This window comes from Triturus cristatus, chromosome 1_1, assembly GCF_964204655.1.
Source record: "Triturus cristatus chromosome 1_1, aTriCri1.1, whole genome shotgun sequence".
Lineage (NCBI taxonomy): Eukaryota > Metazoa > Chordata > Amphibia > Caudata > Salamandridae > Triturus > Triturus cristatus.
The window spans coordinates 1,281,814,942-1,281,838,234 of NC_140579.1; the positions used below are offsets into that span (position 1 = coordinate 1,281,814,942).

At 44.9% G+C, this 23,293-nt stretch overlaps 1 protein-coding gene across 12 annotated transcripts in view; it reads right to left on the minus strand.

The window, feature by feature from the left end:
- LOC146871964 (KAT8 regulatory NSL complex subunit 1-like) overlaps positions 1-23,293 on the minus strand; it is a 1,874,485-nt gene that overhangs the window by 1,690,284 nt on the left and 160,908 nt on the right. The gene's annotated exons all lie outside the window — the stretch shown is intronic.

Genomic DNA, 23,293 nt, shown 5'->3' on the forward strand with positions numbered 1-23,293 from the left:
AACATAAAGGGGGCAGGGTAGAAATACTCTGACCCTCTAGTGTTGCTCAGGGGGTCCCAGAAGGACCCCCTGGGGCCCCCTTTTTTAAAAATAAAAATTGGCGGAATGCACGCAGGGTGCGCGGATCCGGACGAAAAAATAAAAACCCGAAGCACGGGCTTCCGCGCTTCGTTAATAATTAGCCCCCGGGTGGGCCAAATCCCGGGGGCAAAATGTTTAGATAATAGGGGTGGGAGGCTGCGTGGCCCCCCTCCTGGAGCCCTCGAGGGCCCTGGGGACCGCCACCCCCCAAGGCCGGCTCCTACAGTGTCCTGGGGTGCCCACCCCCAGGACACTGTTTGGCGGGAGTCTCCTGCCATCCCATAGCAAACTTCGTTAGGATTTTGAAAGAGAGCAGGTCCTGCTCTCTCTTTCAAAATCCAAAACGATATAGCTTTTCCACACGGGGAGCTGCATGTCAGCAGCTCCCCATGTGGAAAAGCAATGCCGGCTCCCGAAGGACGCGGCGAGCCGGCTGGGACAGTGGGGGCGTTGGGGCTCCCCCCACGGTCTCCAACGTTTTTTGTATAAGCCCCAGGGGATGGGGTCCCCGGGGATAATAAAAATTAGTGAACGGGGCTATTTTTTTTTTTTACGGTAAAATTAGGAGTCACGCATCCTATCGCGTTGGGTGCACGGTTCCTCACGCGTTGGGTGCGCGGTTCCTAACGCGTTGGGTGCAAAATCCAAAGGAAAAAAACTGCAATTTTTGGGAGATAAACATCTAGCTTAAGTGTTTTGTTCTTGAGTGGCTCTATAAAGAGCCGTTGTGTTCATTGAGAGTTTTTGGTACTTATAAGAAAGTACCTATACAGAGTCTAAAGTTGTTGAGGAAGACTGTTTCCTTCATCAGTAAAGTGTACTCCATTTCTCCTATACATCTCTTGCATATGAAAGCGCAGATTGTTATTGTAAATGGACCCCATTCTATAGTCTCGGAGAACAACAGAAACAGATTTATTCACATGTTTCCTAGCTTTCTCAATCTGTTGACAAAAATGATTGGACCAGTTCCACTTCTGCCTTTGGCATATATTAGAATACACAAAGGCAGTTTTGGGAAAAAGAGAAAACAATTCTGCAAAGGTGTCATTTATGAGCATTTCCAGACCTACCCCACTCAAAGTGCCTAGGTCATTGCCACCACAGTGCACTATTATGAGGTTAGGGTGTTGGATATGCATAAAGGTTTTTACCAATGGCATCAATTGGTGCCACTTTAACCCTCTCTGTCCAATCCATTTAATGTCTACATTTGGCAAACCTAGGTCTTTGTGAATGTCTTTGTTTTCTGCATACCTTTGGCTCCAGAAAATATAGCTGTGCCCCACAATCCACACACTAAGCATCTTGAAGGGAGGTCTGGATGCACTCAGATGGTCTCTGTAAATGAAATGGCAGTTTGAAAAGTAAGATTTTTCTAAAATGGTGGCTAAGATGCAGTTTTGAAAAAAGACAAGAAATCATTGGTTGTTTGACAACCTTCTACACTGAAAGGTAGGGTGCAGGTTTCTGTTTTTTCAACGCATGATTCTTATTGGTTAACAAAAAGTGCGTGAAAGAAACATATATGATAAGCTGATATGTTGAAAAGTCAAGCACACTTGCTGTTTTGATTAGCAACATTGTGTGCTGAACTTGTGACCTGTGTGCTCAGTTCAGTGTTCCATGACCTGTTGCTATGGTAACAGGCAGAAGGCAGATTGGGGGTAGGGTTCAAATTTATGTCATTTGGAAAGGGTTGAAATGTTTAACCAATAGAAATGTGTGTTTGCTTTTGAATTTATGTGGTAAGGAATGTGATTTGATGTTTACATGTATATGTGTGGAAAATGAGAGGGAAACTTTGCCATTCTTTGGTTCTGCTGACAGGTGCACAGTGCAGAGATTCTGTATAAGAAAATCTGGTGCGTGACTGATATCTGGTGTGTGACTGATATACTTCTTAATCTACAAAACAACTTGAAAGGTGAGTTATTTAATTGTGAGGGGATGTATGTAGACTATTTTGATTTTAATCAGACTAATGTATTTCTCCTGCTAAAGTGTAGGGAGTACTTTTTTTGTCTACAATCTTATTGACAGTGTGTGTGCATGTAGAAACCATTCTGTGATAAGCATTTGTGTTTTTCATATGTTTGCAGACAGATAACTGTGCTGTTTTTATATTTTGGTACAATTAGAAATCAGTCATTGTTTATGAATTTGCAAAATGACTCTTGTTTGAACACTAAAATGTAGTACTCGTAGATTAAGAAATGTGTTTTGGTAAACTCCTAGGGATAGTGTTGTTTGTCTAGAATCACACCGAGTCTGTGTGCATTTGGGTAACCATTGTGAGAGAAGAATTTGGTAACATGTATTTTCTGACAGATAACTGTTTTAAAACCTGTCATGTTGTCAGGTTTTAGTAGCATTAGAAGCCAGTCTTTGCTTATGCTTTGATTAAATGAGTTAGGCTTTGACACTAAAGTGCAGTCCTGAAATATGTAGATTGTGTGCAGTACCCTTACCTCTTCTAGACTAGTGAATGAGTTTTGGTAAACTCCTAGGATAGTGTTGCTTGTCAAAAATCACACTGAGTCTGTGTGCATTTGGGTAAGGATTGTGAGAGAAGCATTTGCTAACATTATGTATTTGCTGACAGATAAGGGTTTTAAAACCTGTCAAGTTTTAGTAGCATTAGAAGCCAGTCATGGCTTATGCTTTGATTAAATGAGTCCGGCATTGACACTAAAGTGGAGTCCTGAAATATGTAGATTGTGTGCATTCCCCTTACCCTTTCCATAGTAGTGAATGAGTTTTGGTAAACTCCTAGGGATAGTGTTGCTGGTCTAGAATCACACAGTCTGTGTGCATTTAGGAACCACTGTGAGAGAAGCATTTGGTAACATCATGTATTTGCTGACAGATAACGGTTTTAAAACCTGCCATGTTGTCAAGTTTTAGTAGCATTAGAAGCCAGTTTTTGCTTATGCTTTGATAAAATGAGTTAGGCTTTGACACTAAAGTGCAGTACTTAAATATGTAGATAATGTGCAGTCCCCTTGCACAGTAGTGAATGAGTTATGGTAAACTCCTAGGGATAGTGTTGCTTGTCTAGAATCACACTGAGTCTGTGTGCATTTGGGAACCAATGTGAGAGAAGCATTTGGGAACATCATGTATTTGCTGACAGATAACGGTTTGAAAACCTGTCATGTCAAGTTTTAGTAGCATTAGAAGCCAGTCATTGCTTTTGCATTGATGAAATGAGACAGGCATTGACAGTAAAGTGTAGTACTGAAATATGTAGGTTGTGTACAGTACCCTTACCCCTTCCAAAGTAGTGAATGAGTTTTGGTAAACTCCTAGAGATAGTGTTGCTAGTCTAGAATCACACTGAGTCTGTTCATTTGGGAACCACTGTGAGAAGCATTTGGGTACTTCATATGTTTGAATATGCATAACTGCTTAAAAACGTTCCTGTTCAAGTTTTGTTAGAATTAGAAGGCAGTTATTGCTTATGTATTCACCCAGGAAGTGTCCTTGCAATACTGTAAACATTCAGTTAATATTCAAGTAGTAACTAAGTGAGGCAGACCTTAGCACATGCATTGATTCAAATGCTTATCCACTATGCATGCAGTCCTCTAACCATCTACACAGTTCTTTCTCACACCTTTAATTCCACAGTGAGTATTCATACACTTCCAGCAAACACCCTGTTACTCCCCATGTACTCCTCTAGTGACCCATTCAGTAGCATATACTAAACCATTCACTTTGCCAAAACCCAAACACTTCTAAATTCACTCAGGCACTCTCTTTTTAGTACTCTTATCATTCAGTCAGTTTCCAAGTGCTCATGCAGCGAGCCAGGCCTTACAACATGGACTGCTTGAAATCCCTATGCAGTATGCATACAGGCCTCTAGTCACCTACACATTTGTCTTTCACTTCTTTAATTAACTAGTCAGTTTCTATATACTTCAATAAACATCTTGTCACTCATCTTGCACTCATTTAGTGACTGATCCAGTACCATGTACTAATCTTTTTACTGTGCCAAAACTGAAAAACTTAACAGTTGCACTCAGGCACTCTTCTAGCAGTAGTCTAATGATTCAGTCAGTTTCCAGGTACTCATGTAGTGAACCATGCATTACCACATAGAGGGCTACAAAGGTCTATGCAGTATGCATGCAGTCCTCTAACCACCTACACACTTGTGTTTTACACCTTCAATTCCCTAGTCAGTATTCATACACTTGTAGCAAATACTCTGCCACTCCTCTTGGAGTCCTCTAGTGACCCATTCAGCACCATGGAGTAATCCATTCACTGTGCCAAAACCCGAACACTTATATACTCACCCAGGCATTCTTCTTGCAGTACTCCAATCATTTAATCAATATCCAAATAGTATTGGAGTGAGACAGGCCTTAACATATGAATGGATTGAAGCATGTGTCCAGTATGCATGTAGGTCTCTAATCACCTTCACACTTGTCTTTCACACCATCAATAATCATGGCAGTATTCATACACTTCTAGGAAATACCCTGTCCCACACCCAGTTTGTTTCCTAATAGTATTGTAATCATTCAGTCAGTTAGCATGTATTCTTTTAGTGAGGTGGGCTTTAGGGCATTAACTGTTTCAAAGTAGCATGCACTATGCTTGTAGTGTTTTAACCATCGTCACACTTGTGCTTCAAGGCTATAGTTTTAGTCCGTTTTTATATAAAATGTGTTTTTACAGTAATAGAATAGTATGAATTTGAAAGTTATTAATATACTTTTATTTGTGATTCTTTTTACAGATACTGTTTTTCGACGTTAAAATAGAGAAATCATGCCTGAAAAAAAAAAGAAAAGAACAGAGACAGGATAATTACTTGAAGAAAAGTCAACCACAAGTATTGAATGTACAAGATAATGTGGCTAAAAAGAAAAAATATTCTGGTAAGATCACAAAGCAATTTATTACAAATGTTTGTAGGAGGAAACAATGTACAGAACGCTGATTCCACTGTGAATGTTTCAACTAGAAAAAAAAATCAAAATAGTAGGAAAAACAAATATTCAGCGTAGGAGACAAAGTGTGCTAAAAGAAGGCAAAATCAGTATAAGGAATAACGAAAATAAATATTTTACAAGAGAGTAGTACATAATTTGCTGAAAGATGTAAAGTAATATAAAAAGAGCTCTGTTTTATAAAAAGAAGCATATTGAAAACATTGTTGAAAAGGCTTTAGAAGTAAAAAGGAAACTATTCATTTTAGTATTAAACAGAATTCGATCACTAGATAAACCTATCAATTTAATGAAGGCCAAAAGTAGGAGGAAAAGAGTAATTAGAAAAAAAGTGTGATTTTTTTTGGGAGAATGGAAACAGTTCCAGTTCAGAGCCTTTCTTTAATGAAGAGAGTTATTTACAGAGCAAAAAATTACTGTTTGCAGTTGACACCAGTGGTAGAGGTTACGAAGTTAGAGATGGTTGTCCAATTGAGAAAGAGAAAATGGTTGAAAGAAATGCAGAAGAAGTGATAGCTGATGAAGTTCTAGGGAGACGTCCTAAACACCCTGTGTATACATGGGATTGCAGTAGTATTTGTAGTGTAAGACAGGAATCTATTGATAAAATTATGTAGTTTTTTACGAGCATATACTAAAAAAACGTGCTAAACAAAAGATTAAGGTGTCATAAGGACTAGACCCTGGCAAAGAGTGAGAAAAAATACTGGTTTGCAAGGTCATTCTCTGGCTTGTCTTTCTAGGAAAGTTTGTGAAAGTGTTTTTCACCATTTCAGGATGCTGGCAGTACATCATACTCAAATGCGGAAGTTTGTGAGAAGATTGTATTATGCGAAAAGTCCAGCACTAAAGATAAATGAGTTGAACAGTGCTCTTTAACGTGGCTCAGTATTAGATGTGAAGAAGGTTGGTGAGGATATTGAGTTTTGTTACTTTGGTCCTCAGCAAGAGAGTGGAGAAACTGACATTAGTAGAAGAAAATGTTGAAGACAATGTAGAACCTGTGATTACAAAAAATTGAGGAGGAAATCACAAAGTTTAAGGTAATCTCAGGTGAAAGACCAAATGTTTCTTGTATTTGTTGTCGGCGAACTCACTATAAAAATCAGACTAGGGGTGTCAATTTGTATTTAAAAAGTGAAATAGAAGATAATGATAAGTGGATGGAATTTGCAACTTATTTGCTGGTAGAGGATTGTTTTGATTTCGGATCTGAGCAGCGTATTTGCAAATATTGTTATAACAAATTAGATGAGAATAAAATGCCTGCTAGAGCAGTTCATAATAATCTAGAGTTGGTTGCTATTCCTCCAGAGCTGATAGATTTAAATACGTACGAGTCTATTCTCATTCAATGTGTTCACCCGTTTCAGGCTATTGTTCGTATGGAGCCTAAAACAGGTAAATTACCTCCATCAGAGTTGCAAAGAGGATTGAAAGGAAGAGTTGTGTATTTACCGTTAGACTTAAGGAAAAATATTGAAACTATTGGTGTAGACCATGCAGAAAATGAGCCACTAGTCATTCTAGTTAACAGTGTTCCTACTAAGAATAAGAAAATCTGGCAAGAGTTAGTGATTGTTAGAAAAGTGCAAAAGGCATCATTGTATCTGTTAAAAAATAACGAGTACTATAGAAATGTGTTTGTTGGAGGAGAAGAAATAGATTTAGCAGAAGATACTGAAATATTAAGTGGACAAATTGAAAAAGTGGACATGTCCAGATGTGAAGAAATCTATGAACATTACAGTGTACATCCACTTCATTCTAAAGAGGTGATGGGGAATACGATTGAGTGGTTTCAAATGAAAAAAGCAACAGGAAGTCCCAGGAGTTTATGGGAAGAGAGTTTGGAAGCTCGTTGTTTCCCGCAGTTGTTTCCAACAGGAAAAGGTGGACGATATGATGAACGTCCTGTGCAAATTCCTGCATCTGAATATCGGACAACGAGATTATATGCAGAAGATCCAATATTTCGACAATGTATCCCTTATATGTTTCATCTTCTGTTTAAAAGTGACTTGTCTGGAATTTCATATGCAGTAAATCACATTTTAAAAACTGGAATGCATCTGCAAAATGTAACTGCTAAGGATTTTATAGATAAAGTGCATCAGAGAGATGATCATTTAGAATCTCAGTTGATTAATCTGATGGCATGTCAGCGAGGGACTAATGAATATTGGTACCGTCGTCATGGAGAACTGAAATGTATGCTACGTAACTTGGCAACTCCTACATGGTTTGTTACACTAATCTGTGCTGAGTATGCTTGGGATGATTTACTTGAATTTCTTGGAGAGGCAAATTGCAATATAAATAATATTGAATACAAGACACCTGGAGAATTGTGCTCATTGGATCCTGTTAATGTATGCAGATATTTCAATCAGATTTGAAGCTATGATGTCTTTCATCTGCAATAAAAAGAATCCTCCTCTTGGAGAAGTTGTGGATTTCTTTTGGAGAAAGGAGTATCAAGCAAGAGGTGCTCCTCATATACATATGTTGTTATGGATCAAGGACGCCCCCAAATTTGGAACAGATTCAGATGAAACTGTTTTGTCTTTCATTGAAGATTATGCCACATGTGCTGCACCCAATAGCAAAGAACAAACACTTAAAACAACAAGTCTTACGATTCCAAAGCCATCGATGTGGAAAATACTGTCGACGAAAGTACAAGTCAAAGGATAAGTTCTATACCAAATGTCGTTTTGGATTTCCACGTCCTGTATTATCCAAAGGAAGAGTGAACAGTTTTATGTCAGCTGTGCGACATACTATCACAAGCAAGTCTCCAAAAAATACCTACAACTTAAAAAGAAGTGAAGAATCAAAATACATAAATGACTACAATCCAGTTATTTTATCCATGTGGAATGCTAACATGGATATTAAGTATGTTGAACCCGGATGGTCTTTTTTGATCGAAAAGACTTACAGGCGGGGCAGTCTCTAGCCTCGTGTTCTGGAGAGAGGCAAAGGTTACACACCTGATGGAGGTCGGTGTGGGGAAATTTAGACCCACATTTTGGGCACTTTTTGAACGGAGTCCTTTCCATCGGCTGGGACCGGAGTCCAGGAGGGCCCGAAGGCCGGTGCCGATGTACGGGATGAAGAAAAGTGCCGCTTCGAGGGATGAAGATGATGATGAAGAAACTCGAAGAAACGAGGATTTTCCGTCGAGGCTGGAACCGTAGAAGTTCGAAGCCGGAGCGCGAAGTATCACATCCGAGCCCGATGGCGGAAAAAAACAATCTGAGGATGGAGCCGAAGCCCATGCGCAGTATGGACCGAAGGAGGAGTCACCGAACTCGTGACTTCCAAAGACTGTCCAAAGAACAAAAACAAACTGCAAACATCCGGGCCCAACACCAGATGGCGATCTATGCTAAGTGTACAATCTGCAGCTCATATGCCTCGAACATTAAAGTTCTCTATTTCCCCTAGAAGATCAAAAAGTAAGTGGGGGGGATGACGCCCAAACCAAATGGTTATATTTTGTTATTTGAAGGCTACCTTGCAAAATTAAGCTTACGTTGTTCCATTGTTCAAAAAAATCTAAATGGGAACAACCTTTATTACCTCCATAGCCTGCCGAGGGTAATGAAAGCCCCATGGTAATATCAACCTCATGTTGAAGAGTGTACTGGCACGACCCCGAAGGAGTAGAATGTTCTTATATCTTAAGTCTTTAGAACAAATAAAATCCCCAAAAACAATTACGGCGAGGGGGAAGAGATTTCCACAATGTAACACGCATGCATTTTTTTAAATCAACTGAAAAACCGGACAAGGAGCGGTTAACTGACCACATCTGGGGCAAGCGGAGAGCCTTCCTCTTCTAGACAGCAGCGAGGCATTTTTTTCCTGGATGGGGGAAGCGGGGGGATTCCTGCAACGCGAGAAAAGCCAGCCAGTATTACTACAAGACTGTAGCTTTTTAATTTCGTCCTCGAGGGGCCACATTCAAGCATGCACACTAGCGCACGTACACACACAAGCACGACCACGCACAGACATACTCACGCACTCTCGCAAATACTCACGTAGGACCCCCACCTCAAGAGTACCCATAGAGGACATTTTAGGGAACACCATGATTTTGCCCCTCAGGGCTCCCTACCGCCCCCACCCCTGCCCCCGCTCTATTCTAAGACTAGGTTCAGTGTGATTGCAAAAAAGCGGCCAAATGACGGCCCCTCACCCACCCGCAGCCGCAATTTCCCATCTGTGAGAGCACTGCAGTAACAGTATATATTTTGCTAGTAAATTTGCCACCTTACAAAGGCAAAAAGAAAAAATCCAGCACTCCTGGCAGCGGCCATTTAGGCGCTCAATTTTAACCGGTGTCTAACTGTTTTTGTGTTGTCTCTGTAGTTGAAACGCACACACGTTACACACCGAGACACATACAGACATGCTAAGACATGCACAGACACACAAACAAGCGAGGCAAACATGAACTGAATTACACATACGTATGGATATACACACGCAAACATACACTGTCACACAAAGAAACAGGCGCGCGCACAAACACAGGGTAGCGTATGCGAACATACCGAGCAGTACACACACAAATCCAGACACACAAAAACACGTACAGAGATTTACACTGCTGCAGTTGTACAAAAACAGAGAAACGCACACGCACTAGAAAGCGTACACGCACGCATGATCACTCAGACATACTCACACGCATGGCCAAAAAACGCAAGCCACAACTATTGACTTTGCCAATCCTGGTTTTCCCGCTTCTTCCACACAGACAGCATTCAGGCGGTCGTTCATTCTATCACAGCTTGTGAATAAATCATGCACTCCGGTCTGAGCTAGCTGACCGATGAGAGCGCTGATACGGCACTACTCTTAGTACAGGAATTTTCTAACGTCAGAACGTCCTTGTAATAGGAAAATAAAATATGACTTGTATATATTAATATATATTAAATTATTCTCCCAAACATATTAAAGCAAAGCTAAACAGTCCCTCATTGCCAGAAAGGGTATACCAGATTGCAACTACAAGCAAAAAACAGGCATATTGGCAGAGAAACTGATATAAAATTTTGACTAACTACGGAATTAAAATCCTTGCCAGGGGCACGCTTCCAAGCTACTAATGCAGAAGTTAAAGTTGTTGTTTAGCATTATTGCGCCAACACAGACGGCACTAGGCTTTCAATGCTAAGCATTTCTGAAACATGCCCTTCCTAAGGGGAATTCTTCTGCAAAGCACAGTATTTATTAAGGGAATTATTGGTCTCTGCACACTATTCAGATGAGTGTTATTCTGAATCGCAACAGCAAACATAGCACCCGAGACACCTCTTCCAACAACTTATTTCCATGCTGAATGCTAGTCATTCCTAGAAAAGCCCAAGTTTATGGCACTTAGTGCTTTAAGATGGCACTCTTTGTATCATAATACCGTGTTTTTGTATCTCATTCTGAATATTGTGCATCAAACCGTAGTTCCGCCGTTTCTAAGCGCTATAAATAACAGATGTTGCTATTGCATTCGAAAACACAGCAAACAGAAAAAGAGAACATTATTAAATGACATTTTGTCTGCTTCAGTTTTCTCTGACTTAACTGGAAGCGCTTAGAAACATGCTGCTAAAGCGCGCCGTTAACAAAAATAATTCAAACGTGTTAGGTGCATGGGCGAGAAAAGCCAGCCAGCATTACTGCAAGACTGCAGCTTTAAAAGACTAGGTAAACTAAAGTTTATTTGAAGTGGGGGAAGTGTGCCTGCAGAAACTAACTAGCCCAAAAAAAAAAAAATGACCCACAAAGCGTTTCCCTTGCGGGAGCGAGCAGGGGCTCCATCTGTTTGCAGGTTAATTACAGATGTCGCCAAAGCTCGCTCCCGCAAGGCAATCGCCAAACGTGCACACGTTGCCATTGAAAGCAATGCAAAGCGTGCACGTTTTAGGGTGAAAAAGCGAATCAATTTAAAGAGGTCCCCTCCTATGCAGTACATGCGCGCTGCGTAGGCGAAACCTAAAAACTATGTTCCATTCTGACAAATATAGGTGCCCACAGGCCTGATACTCATGGTCAAAGCTCTCACTCTTAAATAATGGAAGAAAGAGTCTGAGAATTCTCAAAACTCAAACATAAGATACCAGTGTTAATGTATGCAGACTATGAGGTTCTACTTGCTTAAACCACTTTAGGGTTGAAACGTCTACTGGATTCTTTTGTTGCATTTATGAATTCTTTAGATTTGAGCATCAATTATAATAAATCTCATGTTATGGTAATCAGACACAGATCACAAAGTCAAGATATGTCAGAGTTCAACGCTGTAAAATAACCAGGGTAGATTTTCTTTCATACCTTGGGCATATTGTTCAATCGATTGTGTTCTTGGTTCCCTTTATAACAAACATTTATACAAGGTCCATCACAGCAGTTTTTGACTTTGCATCCTTATTGGGCAATAAGCCACTAAAGCTACGCTCAAGATACATCAGAGGCTAAGTGTACGCCACTTGTGTCGTATGGCAGTGATATTTGGGGTTATGTTGGAGTTTCCTCCCTACAAACCACAGAAGATCAATTCACAAGATGCCCATTGTCTTTACCACAGCATGCCATCTAGAATTAGATCAAAGTTATCTTACAAATATATTCTCTTCGCCCCCCCCCGCCCCCCAAATCCCCTTTAGGATGGATTACCATATGACTGCAGAAGGAAACATCAGGGTCTGTCTAAGTTTCGAAAAGGTGTGCCCTGAGCTCAACACTCCCTGGCTCAATTACATTAAGACTATTTTCAATCCTGGATGCCAAGATTTCAGCCCCGGAGACCATTAATAACAAGCGTCTGAGTGGAGAAATCTGCTGCAGAGTCATCTACGCAACATTGTTTTAAACACATGTGGAGTACGCAGTCACCATGCAATGGAGCAGAGGCGGGAAACAATTAAATCAAGCGCAGTGCTAAAATTTAAAGTGCTGCGTCTGTGCCATGGGGATATAAACAAGCATTGGCATAGCCAATGGGTCTTGCCTTTGGGACGACCTTATAAGTGTTTAGTCATGCAACAGTTGGTTGTTGCAACAAAGATATTGTGCTGCATAACTAAATACTTGTATGTTCTGAAAGGCGAGGAGTATTGGCAATGTTTTTATAGCATAACTAGGTTTCTAAACTCTACTACAACGTAATAAATTGTGTGCTACTGAAAAATCTTGTTCTAGCTTTTTTGCTTAATGTGGAACAGCTTAACAATTAGTTCTAATGCTAAAGTAGCTTGAAGGCTAAAAATACAAAATGTACCTTCTGAGCAATGTGCAGTAATATTTTTTTAGCATCCAAAAAACACCCAATTCGAGCTTGGTAGTGTGGATTTTATTTTTGAGCTATTGGCATTGCTAATATGTCTTGTTTTTTTGGCACCTTATAAGTGTGTAACCAAAGATATTGGCAATGGTTTGTCCAGGAATAACTGACAAGTCGGTATTCAATACACATGACAAATGCATAAATACATAAAATGCAGCTCTAAAACTAACCAATACAATCATCCACACCGGTCATAACCCATACACAGTCCTCGATTTCACTAAATAGACAAATAATGAACTACCAAATGGTTTATAAATCATTCTCATGTCGATATACACATACTGATCTGGAAGGGTTTGGAAGCTAACCCTTCAAACATATATTGTCTTGTATGGATCAAGATATGTCGGATGGCAGAAATTCCAATAGCCTAATATCGATGATACGAGGCTGTATTTTATATATGTATGTATTTGTCATGTAGGAGTATATTTTTTTAAATATTGATAAAATATGTTTGTAGTGTTTTTAATAGTCATGTGTTGTTGAGTTCTGGTAATCACGTAATATTGTATTTGTAAAGTAAAGAGACTGATTGCCTGAAGGCTTACATTATAGTCATAAAATTAGTAGCATCAGAGGAATACATTCACATTATAAAATGATATATTCATAGCAAAAATTCCTACAGAGTTCAATAGATTTTATTTATATACGATATATGTGTTGTATTACTCTTTTATATATTTGACCAAAGTCGAGGTCTAAAATCAATTAACTAAAACTTGAGTTGACTTGACCTATTACAACATGTAGGTTTCATGGTCTCTAAAGCTGTACTAATAAACCTGCTCGCCACTGTGACCTGGCAGCAGCTATTCCTGCAGCACTTTCAGTACAACCCCCCCCATTGTAACCCTGCCCCATCACTTAACCCCTTTTTTGCTAGCCACCCTCCAGTTAAAGTTGGCAGATTACACCTCATTTGATTAAAAATCCCTTCCTCTGCAGCACATTTCGACAACAGAATTATTAATGCATTATCCTTTGCGGAACACACTGACACTATGCATAGGCAAAAGAAACAGTGGAGGGGATGCCTACGAATGGGTGGGAGTCTATCTAGGGAAGGCGAGTGGGGGGTGGTACTATCGAAGCAGCTGAAGGTAGACGGTGGGGAGAATGCGCAATGATGGAATCATAAGTATTGTAATTACTGGGGGCGCTGGAGGGCCCGCTGCGTGATGGCTGGTCTTTGAGGCTGCTCCGCCGGTCAGGGACATTATCCGGCTTTAATATACCTGTACGGTTGCTCAAAATTACTAACAAACGCTGCCTAATGTGTTGGAACGTTTGAGCAACAATCGGATGAAGGCAAATCCCTAAATGGAGCTTTGTGAAGCAAGCATAAGGATTAAATCTAGGTGCTGCGGACGATATGATCAGCGATCCTAAGATGGCAGCGGGGTACGAGATTTAATAACGGGACACGCGCAGAGCTCCCCGATGCAAACTGGATATCTGAGCAGCGCGGGACGGTGTGTGCTGCGATAGCACCGCAACGACCTGTGATGCTGAGGGGGAGAACGAAAAGTTTCTTACCTGTCGGTGTAGTTTTGCAGCTTGAAGATCTTTCTGGATTCACTATGCTGTGCATTATTCCGCGATCTTGTGGTTGGGTCCGGATTCGTAGTCTTTTCTTTGTTTTTTTTTTTTTTTTTGTAGCCCAGGTGGGTGTCGACGTCCACCATTTGGTGCACCTCCCGTGACGTCGTCGTGCTTCCTGCGGAAGTCCCACCTTTGGGGCGCCATCTTCGGGTTCTTTTTTCCCTGTTTTTTTTTTTTTTTTTAAACCCTAGGCGATTGATTAATCCTTTTGTCCATATTTCTGTACGTATCCACCTTTTTTGATCCTATCCATTTCACCCCCTCTTCCTCCAGCCTCATCTTCCTGGCGGAGGTGGGTGGGTTCGCTAGTGAATCCAGAAAGATCTTCAAGCTGCAAAACTACACCGACAGGTAAGAAACTTTTCGTTTTGCAGCGTGAATCTTTCTGGATTCACTATGCTGTGCATAGATTTTGTAGCGGTTTTCCTATTTTTTGTGGTGGCTGGGTGGAAGATGATCGCTGGTCGTTGAAAATGTGTTGTAGCACCTTCTGTCCGACCTGTGCTTCCTTATTCATTTGAATGTCCACGCAGTAGTGCTTTGTGAACTTGTGCACAGATGCCCAAGTTGCTGCGAGACAAATGTCTTGGATGGGCGTGTTTGCCAGGAAGGCAACTGTGGCCCCCTTCTTCCTTGTGGAGTGAGCTTGTGGCCCCTCCGTTAGCTCCTGTCCAGCCTGTTTGTGACAGAATTGGATAGTGAGGGCAATCCATCTAGCGATGGTGCCCTTGGTCACTGGTTTACCCATGAAGCTAGTAGCAAAGGACACAAACAGCTGCTTCGACTTCCTGAGTTCTTTGGTTCTTTCAATGTAGTGCATCACCGCTCTTCTGGCATCGAGGGTGTGCAGGGCCTTTTCTGCATTTGTAGTCGGGTTTTGGAAGAAACTCGGTATCTGTATACTCTGATTCATGTGAAACGCCGACACTACCTTGGGCATGAAGTGTGGGTCCGTCCTCAGGACTACCCTGTCCTTGTGAATTTGAATGTAGGGCTCCTGTAGCGTTAGTGCTTGAAGCTCGCTCACTCTGCGTAGTGAGGTTATGGCCACTAGAAAGGCAGTCTTCATCGTCAACATTTGTAGATTGGCCTTGTGAATGGGTTCAAACGGCGCCTTCATGAGCTCCGTCAGAACCACGTTTAAATTCCATGCCGGCGGCGGCAACCTTTTCGGGGGTGCCATTCTTTTGGCTCCCTCCATGAATCTCTTCACCACCTGCGAGCTGAAGAAACTTCCACCCTTCTCACCTCTGGTGTAGGCAACGATCGCTGCTAGGTGCACCCTTAGGGAGCTCGAGCAGAGGTTACTCTTTAGAAGGTGTGTGAGGTACCTCAGCACCGTTGAGTCTGTCATTCTGTTGTGCAGGCCCTTCTTCCTGCACCACACCGTGAATCTCTTCCACTTTGCGCTGTAGCACTTTCTTGTAGTAGGTTTCCTTGCCTCCCGTAGCACTCGCATAGTGCTCTGAGGTAACCTTAGGTGTGCGAACTCTAGGTCTTCAGGAGCCATGCTGCTAGGTTGAGGGTCTCTGGCTCTGGGTGCAGGACCTCCCCGTTTTGCATTGAGAGCAGGTCTTTTCTTCGCTCGAACCTGTACGGATTGCCTTGCGCCATTTCTTGAATCTGTGAGAACCATGTCTGCCTCGCCCACTGTGGGGCCACCAGGATCAGAGTCATGTTGCTGGTTCTGCACTTGTCGAGCACTCTGTGCAACAGGGGTATCGGTGGAAAGGCGTAGGCAAATGTCCTCGACCAGCTTATCCATAGGGCATTTCCCTTGGATTGCTGATCTGGTTGCCTGGACGCGAAGCTTTGGCATTTTGCATTGTGGCGTGTTGCAAAAAGGTCTATTGTGGGAGTCCCCCATCTCCGGAAGAGTTTCTCCGCTTCCTGGCCATTGAGCTCCCACTCGTGCGATGCTGAGGTCTGCCTGCTTAGCCAGTCTGCCTCCACATTGTCCTTCCCCGGTAGGTGAATTGCCAGTAGATCTATCCTGAGAGGTATGGCCCATCTCCAAATCTCCTGAGCTAGGGATGAGAGGGGAAACGACTGTGTCCCCCCTTGTTTGTTGATGTAGAACATCGCCGTGGTGTTGTCTGTCTGCACCAACACCCTCTGCCCGCACAGGTGTCTCTGGAATGCCTTCAGGGCTAGCAGTATTGTTTTCAACTCGAGGTAGTTGATGTGGCGGACCGCGTCTGCCGGAGCCCATAGACCCCTCACTCTGAGGTTGTCCATGTGCGCTCCCCATCCCATCTGCGATGCGTCCGTGGTAATGGTCACTGTTGGGCTTGGTGGTGTCAGGCTTCTCCCTGTTGTTATGTTGTCTCTGTTCCACCAAGTTATCTCCTCCTGCACTGCGTGCGTAACAACCACTAGATCCTCCCAACTTCCGTTTGCTTGTGACCATTGCTGTTGCAGCCATTCCTGGAATGGTCTCATGTGCAGGCGTACATTCGGCACCAGCTGGATACAGGACGCCATCATCCCCATCATCTTGCTCACCGCCCTCACTGTCAGAGCTCGCCCCTTCTGGTAGAGCTGCGTCTCCTTCAGTAGGGCATCTGTCCTCCTGTCGCTGGGCACTACTGTACTCTTGAGGGAGTTGATCTGTGCCCCCAGGAAAATCTTTACCTGCTCCGGTTCCAGCGATGATTTTCCCCAGTGGATGGAAAATCCCAGATTTGTGAGGGTGTCCGTTACGCGTTTTGCGTGCCTCTCGCACTTCTCGCGTGAGTTTGCCTTGACCAGCCAGTCGTCCAAGTAGGGGTATACGTGTATGCCCTGCTTTCGTAGGTGTGCCGCTACCGCCGACAGGCATTTTGTAAAGACCCTTGGCGCTGATTTTAATCCGAAGGCCAGGGTTGTGAACTGGTAGTGTTCCTGTTCGATGTTGAATCTTAGGAGGCCCTTGTGCCTTCTGTTTATTGGGATGTGAAGGTAGGCATCCTTGAGGTCCACGGTGACCATGAAGTCCCCTCCTCTTATCTGTGGCAGTACCTCCTGCAGTGAAGTCATTTTGAACCTTTGTGTTTTGACGAACTTGTTTAGGTACCGGAGGTCCAGTATGGGTCTGAGGTCTCCGTCTACCTTCGGAACCACGAAGTAGTTTGAGTAGACCCCTTTGTTGCGTTCCCTGAACGGCACTGTCTCTATGGCTCCCTTTTGCAGGAGTTTCCGTGTTTCTTCTCTGAGTATTGCCAGTTCTTGGGCCGATCTCTGTCTTCCCTTCGGCTTTCTGTTTGGAGGTCTTTTCTCCAACTCTACGCAGTATCCGTGCTGCACGATGTTCCGTATCCACTTGTCTGTGGTTATGCGCCGCCACTCCTGAAGGTAGAACCTCAGCCTTCCGCCTACCGGTGACGTATGCTCGTAGGCTCTTGGATCTTCTCTTCCCCCTGATGACACCTTTTTGCGCCTCACCCTTGGGGGCCTGACGAGGGTGGGCGTCTTCTTGCGTGCTGAGTCACTTCGAGGAGGGCTGATCGCCCCCTCTCCTCCTTTGGCCACGTCCGTTCCCTCTCCCTCGAAAGGACTGGCCCCGAGGTTGATATTGCCAGCTTTGCTTCTGCTGACTTTGTCCGTGACCTTCGCCCTGCTGACCTTGTTGGAACGCCTGGTGCGACGTCCCCTGTTGGCTTCCACCCCTACCGTAGGGTCTCCTCGAGGGATTTCCTCGTCTCATTCCCCTCAGCTGCAGGGCCCCCATGGACCTCGCTGTCTCGTTCTCCTTCTTGAGCTGGGTGAGCTTCTCGTCCACCGTTGCTCCGAACAGTGTCTCTCCGTTGAAGGGAGTGCCCAGGATGTTGTTCTGCACTTCCGGTTTGAATCCCGAGATTCTTAGCCATGCATGCCTCCTTTCTGTGACCCCTATGGCCATGAGTCTTGCTGAAGTCTCTGCCCCATCCAACGCCGTCTTTATACAGGAGTTGGCGATGTTCTTGCCTTCATCTACCAGGTGAGAGGCTCTCTGGCGGTATTCTTCGGGGAGGTGCTTTACTAGCTCCCCCATTTCATCCCAGTGTTGGTACTGGTGTCTATTTAGGAGTGCATTTGAATTCGCCATGCGCCAGTGCATTGCGGCGTTCCTCTCGACCTTTCTGCCTGTGAGGTCGATTCTCCTGCTCTCTTTATCTGGAGGTGGGCCCGAGGTTGCTGGCACGTTGGCCCTTCTCCTGGCCGTGGATGCAATGATGGAGTCTGCGGTGACGCTCCCCTTGATGTAAGGTGGGTCCAGGGAGGAGTGTTTATACTTTTTCTCTGTCCTGGGCGTGATCGACCGACAGGTGGCAGGCTCCTTGAAGGCTTCTCTCCCCTGGTTCATCACGCTTTGTAGCATGGGGAGGAACTGGCTCCTAGTCTGGATGGGGAGCAGTGTTTCGACGAGAAAATCTGCTTTCGGCCTCTCCTCGTCGAGCTTGACGCCGAAGGCCATTGCTGCGCTCTTCACCACCATATTGTACACCCCGATGTCGTCTGGTGGCGAAGGCCTCGAGGGGTACGTGTCCACGGCCTCCTCCGGGTTTTCGGTGTCGAGATCTTGCCATTCGACGTCGTTGCCGGTAGATGTCGCCGATTCGAAGAACGATTGTTGGTCTTCTTCCTCGGCTTCTTCCTCATAATAGGGCTCCTCTTCGAGGTCCCTTGTCAGCCCTTCGGCGTCGAACTCCTCCTCGACTTCGACGACGTCCGCCGATGAAACCGCTGGAATCTTGAATTCCTTCATCCTGGCGTCGAACTCCTTCTTCCTTTGAAGGATGTTCTCCATTTCGGCCTCGAGCCGCCTCTTCTTTTTCTCCATTTCGGAGATGCTTTCGGCGTCGACCGCGGGCCTTTTCGATGAAACTTGCGTCGACGTCGAACGTTCTTTCTGCGTCGATCGGCCCGTTTCATGGGATGATTTCGACGACCCTTGCCTTTCGGCGTCTTTCTGCGCCAGGGAGTCCTTTTGTAAGGATCCGCTGGGCCTTTTGTCCGAAGTTCCCCCTTTGGACGTCGAAGTTTTCGGCGCCGGGGCTCCCTTCGTGGACCTTGACTCAGTTTTTCTCGAGTCACCCTCGTGTTTGAGGTGTTTTTTGATTTGCGCTCGACGATTCTCTTACCTCGTCTTCTTTCTTCTTGTCGGTCTCTACGACCGTGAAGTTTTCGGCTGCCTCGGCGACGTTGTCCTCGTCGTCCGTGTCGAGGCCCAGCGCGTAGAGTGTCGGGGGTTTTCCTTGGCCCTCCATGTTGGCGTTGGCTCTCCTCTGCCTCTCTCTCACCCTGAGTGTCTTCGGCGCGAAGACTGAGCAGGCGTTGCAGTCGATACTCTGATGATCCACCGGTAGGCAGAGGTTGCAGACCGGATGCAGGTCTTTCTGCGCGAACTTGTGGTGGCAGTTTGGGCAGAACTTGAATGGCGTCTTGTCCATTTCGCTCAGGGTCTCTGAGCGTGCATTCTCCAAGGTTGTCGAAGAAAAAGGCTCGCTGGTCTTCTTTCTTCGCGTTCCTGTCGAAATCTGTTCTTTCCTGATGTCTTCTCTTGATTCTATCGATGAAACTCGCTTTTCTTCCTTCTTCCTCCGAGTGAACTTCTGGAGCTTCCCGATGACGATCCAGACCCAACGGCGGAAAAAAGAATCTGAAGATGGCGCCCCAAAGGTGGGACTTCCGCAGGAAGCACGACGACGTCACGGGAGGTGCACCAAATGGTGGACGTCGACGCCCACCTGGGCTACAAAAAAAAAAAAAAAAAAAACAAAGAAAAGACTACGAATCCGGACCCAACCACAAGATCGCGGAATAATGCACAGCATAGTGAATCCAGAAAGATTCACGCTGCAAAAATAAGTTTTCCTGGTAAGGCGCCCGAGCTACACTACCAGCGCCATAACTGCGGACCTCGCAAAATGGCGACCTCGGGATTTAACTGATCATACGCAGCGCTGCGGGGTTATATGGAAGCAACCGACTGAGACTGTCCTAAGGTGTAGCTGCTAATCAAGCAAATAACAGTCGTCCCGAAATGGCACCCTGCAATACTGCCCAGCTGCTGCACCACATCAGGACACCAGCGCGCTTTACGACAGAGGTCAGTCGCTGGCGCGCTTACTTAGAAGTTTCCCGCTTTGAGACGCCTCCACTATTGCTAGACAGATCCCGGGCTGTCTGTGCCCACTCGCGGCCTGCACTGCCGACGCCCCTCAAACAAGATAAATAGCCGTGGCTGACGCATATCGAAGTCATTCACCTGCGCCTGATTGAATACTGCGCTGGCCTGTATTTCTGTGCTCCCTAGCATGGACTTGGAGAAGCGAGTGGATACCGCTGCATGAATTACTACTGGTAGCTCCGTCACGCAAGATGCACAGAACACGTCACCACTAACAAGACTTTGGACATTTGCGACCTCCCCATAGTTTGGTGCCACACTATTGTACTATTGACATAATTGGGACTGTGCAGCTACGCATAGATATTGCTGTGCTACTGGTGTTAATTCTGGGTTGTTGTGTCACGCAAACTAAACCGACCATTGCTCCGTCTGTCAAACTGCACGGTGTCTGGGAACACAGCACATCTTGAGGTCCATCGCTAACTATTCCTCTGCCAATATAAACCAGACAAACAGTCGAAACGGTCATTCGACACCAAGCGCAATCCAAAGGGGGCGACAGCGCATTCACATACTGAATTAGATGAGGAGCAGACAACCAGCACAGTTATGGAAACGGCCCTTCACGCCATACAGCAAAGCCTTCAGGCCATTAATGGGAAAACTGGATTCACTCACTCAGAGGGTGGATAGCATACCGAGCAAATTGGATAAACAAGGCGAACAGCTTGATGCGGCTGGTGATCGTATAATTGCTGTGGAAGATGAAGCCCACAACACGTCGCGCAAGTGTACTGGCATGGAGAAGATCCTGGAGGTTATTAAAAGCAAGGCCGAAGATTTGGAGGCAAGATTGCGACGTAATAACGTCTGCATTGCGGGAATTCCTGAGCGCACGAAAACGGGAAGAATGGAAACCTAGGTGGAAAACATGTTACGGGAGATACTCTGAGGCGACAACTTCTCATCAATGCTGATCATTGAACATGCTTACAGATAACTGGCACCCAAGCCTCCGTCAGGTGCCCTACCACGGCCCATAATCGCCCAGATCCTCAACTACAGTGATCGCGACGCCATCTTGAGGCTTGCCCGGGAAAAACAACAAATCAATTACCAAGGTAATAACCTGGCATTTTATCCGGACTGGACAATGGCGGTTGAAACAGCTCGAAGAGATTTCCATCCTGCCAAAAAGAAGCTACGGGAGCTAGGAATTGAGTATGCGATGCTGTACCCAGCCAGATTACGAGTGACATACGATGGGCGTGTCCATACTACAGTCGCCAAAAGCTGCGCAGGAATTCATCAAAAAAGACAAGCACCAGAAGGAAGATGCAAGGCAGCAGAGAGACGGACCAGGACTCCGATTAGATCGCGCACAGCTATAGACTGTTCATCCGACTTCGGTCCATCACTTGCACTGGCATGGACAGGATGGCATGAGAGACGAACAAACTCTACAGCCCGTGTTGTACTACCTTTGTGCACTGAGTCAAATGTTTGAACTGGGGTAGGCTCTGTGGGGGGTCACCTGGCGGGCATAAGTTGTGCCTCTGGAGCCTGGGGGATTGGCAGCTACCTTGCAACGCAGCCAGCTAGTGAAAGCCTGCATCAACCCGGATATGGGCCGGTACCAGGAATGGACTGCTCTCCACTGGCGGTAAGTCCTAAAGAGCACGCATATGTGACGGTACCGAGTCTGTGGCAAGACTGATTAGCTTGCAAACTTTTTAAAAAGAGTAGACTTTCACCATATTTTGCAGAACGGACGCCCTCGCTTGTTGACTGGTCACTACTATTAGACTACTATTAGACTACTGCCAACTTTCAAAGGGATTAGAGATATGCGGACACTGTTGTATTTGTGGAAAAGTATGTCTGTTGTCTTGCCATTAGCTCAGCCATTTTGCGCTTCATGCTCCACTGTGACCTCTCTACAGGGGTCACAATTGCTCTGTGGCTTCCCATCTTGATTCACCTCACCTCTGCACTGCTTCTCACCTGACCTAACCAGTCGAGCAGGACTGTCTGTGCCCTTGTTTTGCCACAATCTGACTGAACTCTTGCTAACCCCAGTTGAACAGGACTGTTCGCCCTTTCCCTTCTCACTCCACTTTCCTTTTCTTCTATGCTCCTTAAATGTTTTTACTGGTATCATTGGTAACTTGTAACTGATGTAAGTTTGCAACTATGTGGAACCTTATGTAAAGTGCTCTGATACATTCGGATCTAGCCGCTTTGTTCAGCTATTGAGGAGATCGGCCTTGGTTCATCCCCTGACCGTCACCTACCCAGCCGGAATTTTGGGCACAGTTTTTCTCCTGGTCTCGCCCACCCCCCCCCCATCGTATTTCTGTAACTCTGCTTTTTCCTTGTCTATCTGTTCCCATTTAGCACTCTCTTTCTTTGACTTACTTCCTTTGCTCCTATCCCCTCTAACCTGAATCTTTCCCCTTGCCCACTACACTGCCTAGCCCCCTGTCCTTTTGTGCCCTTTGACTAAGCACTCCTTCTCCCCTTGTTGGGGAAAGATCCAATATTTATACTCTGGAGTCTCAGTGAACCCGCTGAGAGAGTCCACAGCGCCTAGGGAGCCACTCACAGTTTAGGTATGGTATGGCACCCCTTGCCAAAGCACTCCCTCTCCCCTTTTTGGGGAAGGATCCAGTATGTAGGCCTTGGAGTCTGAGACCCCTCAGAGAGTCCACTGCATATAGGGAGCCTCTCGCAACAGAGATGGGGAAATGATACCACTTCCCCTGGGATAACAGCTTACTGGACTTTGGACACAGCTCTGACTCGTCTACCGGTTTGTGTCCCCCATCACCCTCCCCCTCCTCTTTCCATGCTGTCTCATCCTCCCCTTTCCCTCCTCCATTCTCTTTCTACTTCCTCTGCTCTTACCCCCTCCCCTGAATCTCTCCCCTTGCCTGCTTTCTCCCTTACATACATGTCCTTTTTGTTTGTCTCGACCTTACTTGTCACTATGTTGCCAGGCTCTAATAACTGTGTAACCTTTGTAACGATGTAACCTGCAATTATGATCTGATACTCATGTAAAGCGCTCTGATACCTCCAGGTCTAGCCAGCGCTATATAAAACCTTTAAAATAAATAAATACAAAAAACATAAAACCCTGCCCTTCACCCTGCAGGGCTTGACAGC